The sequence below is a fragment of the Octopus bimaculoides genome, chromosome 6 (genome assembly GCF_046866305.1).
Source record: "Octopus bimaculoides isolate indiv1 chromosome 6, ASM4686630v1, whole genome shotgun sequence".
Classification (NCBI taxonomy): domain Eukaryota; kingdom Metazoa; phylum Mollusca; class Cephalopoda; order Octopoda; family Octopodidae; genus Octopus; species Octopus bimaculoides.
Window position 1 is genome coordinate 34,698,719 of NC_142933.1, and position 5,000 is coordinate 34,703,718.

Sequence of the window (5,000 nt, forward strand, 5' to 3'; positions counted from 1 at the left end):
CTCTTATGTGTTTAAATGTACACTGTATTTAGATAGGTAGATAGATAGATATATAGATACACACACATGTACACATATACATACATACATGTGCGTATGTGTGTATATATATACACACATATATATGTATGTATGTTAGTATGTATGTATATATTTTTATATGTGTATATATGTGTGTGTACATATATATATATATATATATATATATATATATACACACACACATATATGTATGTATGTATATGTATACTTATATCTATCTATATACATATGTATATAATATATATGTGTTGTACCTATATATATATGAATAAATATAAGAAACATCAAGTACAGGACATCAGTAACGAGTGAAAATTACGTAAACACATGAGAGACAAGTACGGGACAAATTACCAAAAGAAGCCTAACTCCTCCTCAGTTGTCGACTGTTAATTACTACCTATTTTGAGCTTTCAACGACAATATAAGTAAACTTCGTAAACAACAGCTTTCAGAAATTTTTAAAATATAAAATATCTGGAGAGTTAGAGCTTCGAACAAACAAACAACGGCAGAGTGGACGTACAGAGTAAACAGTCGACGAAGACAAACATTAAGGCCGTTAGGCCGCACACGCGCGCAGATAATAATATGTAAACAGAGTAATATAAAAACACGCATATGAATACTGAGAACAGAATATAACCACACACTAACACAGTAGTATGTAAACACTCACAGTTACTTACATATACATACTACGCAGTAAGAACAAACATATACATACCATATGAGAGCATGAAAATCCATTTCTGTACATTATAGTGTAGATGCACAAATATACACTGGCATCGACAATATTATTTTGCTATACATTTCAAATATGGAACGAAATCGACAACAATCACGTTAGTTTTTGATATTTGCAAGACAACATACCAAGTCCAGCCATATGCACGTTCCTCTGATATGAAAACAAGAATATATTACAATGTATTAATATTTTTTTTACATCTTTGCAATATATAAATCGAATATGTCTTTGATTTTGACCTAAGTTAGGTCTGTTTATTTACTAAAGCAAGTATAGTCAGAACAGAAGAGGTGACAAGTGCATAACAAAGATTAGTTTTTGAAGATGTTCTTTCCTATATACACACATACCAATGAAACATATTCTAAACAAGGAATGAGGAACCTCTTGCCTGTTGACAAAATTTTTGCATGCATTCACATTTGAAAAATGATCTAAGCCTAGTCTTAAACAGCAACTGAAGTTGTATACCTATGAATTTTTTAAATTAGAAAGATTCGTTATTTTTCCTCAGCAGAGATATGTTCCACAGATTTGTAATTTGCCCTTAGTACAAAAAGGATCCTCCTCTCACACACCCTACATCTTATTGGTTGCTTGATCTGCAAGAAATAGTAACCAAATCTTCAAATCACACCCTACCATTTAAAAAAAAAGAAAACGTAAGTAAATATTGAAGATCCAGCAAGGATGCAAATGAAAATGCTTGTAAGCGTGAGAAAGAAAGGGAGAGAGAGAGAGAGAGACTGTGTGCACATGTGTATGTGTACACATGCATTCTTGTTTGTGTATGGTAGGGATTGGTGCAGGTTCTGTGAAAGGCATAAGTGGTCAAACATCTTATTTTATGGTTAGTGTCTGACTTTTTGAATGGACAGGGAGGGGGAGTGCATGCATGTATAGACATTCAAGTCCAGCTGCTTTACTTATTTTGGGGATGGTACAAACTAAATTATAATTTAATGACTCATAGAATCAGTAACCTAGTAGACAGACAAACCTGATGAGGTCACAAATTGCAATGAAAGAAGTCTGCAAAAATCTTGCTGATTGATTGACCAAATGATTAATCAAACAGGCAATTAGTTAATTGGTTACATGGTCAACTAGTTGAATAATAATAACAAAAGAAAGTGAAATAAAACCAGTACATGTGTTTATTATTGGCATAATGACCCTCCTGAGGTATGACAAAATCTATTCCAACACATGAGTTCACATCAAAGAATCTTGCCAACTCAATACAAAAATGAAATAAATTTTATACTCAAATGTAGTGAATGTTCTCTCAGTTTAATGTTCAATAGCTTTTATGCATGACTATACATAAGACACACATAGCAGATTATATTAGTTCAAATGTTTGGTTCTTGAAATCTCTTCCATGTAATTTTAGGTAATTATTATCAAGCTTTTCAAGTTTGAGCCTAACATAAGTAATAATGTATACGATATTCTAGTCAAGCAAAGACCATGACATGACACTAAATTGGTGCTTAACAATATTACATAACAATGACCACACATTAGATCACTATAAATGTATTTATGGTGTGGTGAAATGTCAGAATATTTCAACTCCACTGATTCAACTGAGGAGTTAAAACCAATGGAAGATAATATTAGTGCTGTAACTCACTTTAAATGTCCAACAAGTCTAACTGAATTAAGAAGTTTTGGGGAGTGGTTATTCAACTTCCTGATTGATCCATGATATATTTAACCACAAAAAATATGCTATGGAAACTGATAAAAAAAAAAAGAGGCAGACAGAGACTGCAAGATTTTGATGCAGTGGTAAAAATGAGGAAAGATTTGAGGGATTTAAACATTGCATAATATCATATCTAAAATTATTACTCTATTATCACAAACAGAAAGGTTCTATGTTGATGATATATATATATAAAGTAGTTGTATACTGCCAACTTAACGTGACAGTCCCAATAAGGGAATATACTACTGCTATACCAGCTTGGGTGGAGGAATTTGTCTCCCCTTCGCAAAGATAAGGACACAGGAAATGTGTCAAGGCCTAATAGGAAGCGGTCCAGCTTCCTAGGGCAAAATAGCAGTAGTATATTCCCTTATTGGGACGGTCACGTTAAGTTGGCAGTATACAACTACTTTATCGCATCACTACTGCTTGAGTCTCTCTGAGAGATTTAGAAAATTATTATTTCTAATTTACACACACACACACACACACATATATATATATATATATATATATATATATATATATATATATATACTCATGTATTGAGTGCTGTTTCTCCAGTTTATTCTACCAAACCTGTACATGTGTATGCACACACACACACACATATATATAAATATACACATGGATATACATATATATACACACACACATATATGTATGCATACATATATATACATACATACATGTGTATAGAGGGTGTGATGGGTAAATTGTCACCATTTTATATTTTTAATTTTGTGCATGCCCATTGTTTGTCTTTGATTTTGTTGACTACACAGTACAGTAGGATCAATTAGGCACCATCTGTGAAGAAAACTGCACCATGATGCAATTCACTCTGCCAGAAATTTGGAAACGACATGCTGTACTGCTTGGCATTTATGCCAGAAGCTCCAATACAAACATTTCAGAGTGGTTGGATATCAATCTGAAGACGGTGCAGAGGATTCAGAAAGAGTTGGACAAGTCTAATGGTGATTTTGAAGGTACAGCAGCTTAGAAAACTCACTTTGATTGTTCTGATAAGAAAAGAACTCCTGAATTTGTTGGTGAAATCCAGGCCATGATTGACAACAATCCCTCCAAGGTCCATCACCAGGGACATGGGAGTGTCTGAGTTTCTTACCAGGCAGGTAGTGCATGAAGATGTACAAGATGGGAAAAGGGTTTTCTAAGACAAGAAAAATTTCTGCCAAGATCAGATGGTGAACACAAGGAACAACCATTGGCTTGCTTTGTCCCAAAAAATTGTACCAAGAGTGATAAAAATCAAACATCCAGATAACATCATAACATCACTTGTGATGGTGATGTTATGCCTCCATTCATCTCCCCACATGGCCTCAGACTCAACACAGAAGCCTACATCAAGTGCATGGAGGAGGTAGTGCTGCCCTGGGTCTAAAGAATGGTTGCTGGAAGACTATGTCTGGCAACAAGACTCTGCTCCATGCTACACAAGCAGGAGAACCCAGTCATGGCTGTCAGACAATATCTGCAACCACATCACCCCTAACATCTGGCTGTCTAACTCCCCAGACTGCAACCTACTTGCTTAATATGCATAGGGTGCAGTTGAACGAGAGACCTACAAAACTCCTTGTAACACCAAAGATGAACTGAAGGCAAGGATTATGGTAGCATTCTACAGCTTGAACAAGGAGACTGTCCAGAAGAGTTGCTGGAGATTCCAAAGTCATCTGAAGGCCATGATTGAAGCCAATGGTGATTTTATTGAATAAATTTACTCTTTAGTATTTCAAGATATTTTTATGTAATTTTGGTAAAATATAACTGTTAAAATGAGATGTCAGTGTTATTTTCATTTTTGCATAATTTAGACAACAATTTATTCACTGGACCCTGTACATGCATACATACACACACATATATACAAACATATATTTATAAACATACGTGTTTGCAGACATACACATATATACATATACCTCTATACACATACATATATGTATATTTAAACACACACACTCACATACACATGTACAGGTATATTTGTATCTATGGAGAACAGCTTTTCTTTTAAACAAGTTTTTATTAAATTTTCTTGTATTTCTGTGTATCAGATTCTTATAGTTTGGAACAATAACTTCCCAAACTCACCTTCATCAACATTTTTCGAGTATCTCAACCTCATCTCAGAATTGGTTTCTATGTTTCCCTTTTTATAATGAGCAGATTATATTTATAAGACTTTCTTGCCAGAATTTGACTGTCAGATCTTTAGATTTTTACTGCATAAGATTTGCATTTGTGATGTGTGTATTACTTGTAGCCTTGTGTTGTGATGGGGAATCCTATATAGAATGGAAGTGTTTTCTGTTAATAATTTCCTATAATAAAGCTTTGTTTTATGGTCTGTTTTAGTGTGTTGCAATTGCTCCTTCTTTTAAATACATAGTAAGCCTACAAGTGAGTGTTGTACTTGTTTGGCCAATGAAACAGTTGGAATTTCAACTTTCA

General features: G+C 33.9%; 1 protein-coding gene across 4 annotated transcripts in view; it reads right to left on the reverse strand.

Moving 5' to 3' along the window:
• The window catches only part of LOC106876878 (uncharacterized), a 239,926-nt gene that overhangs the window by 220,233 nt on the left and 14,693 nt on the right, over window positions 1-5,000 (reverse strand). Inside the window, exon 1 of one of the 4 annotated variants that reach the window (XM_014925617.3) lies at window positions 770-1,220. The exons of 2 other annotated variants lie outside the window; for them this stretch is intronic. The gene's annotated coding sequence lies outside the window, so the exon portion shown is untranslated. Of the gene's footprint in view, window positions 1-396; window positions 578-769; window positions 1,221-5,000 lie in introns of those variants that run through there. One more of the 4 variants, XM_052968923.2, reaches the window with a different exon arrangement.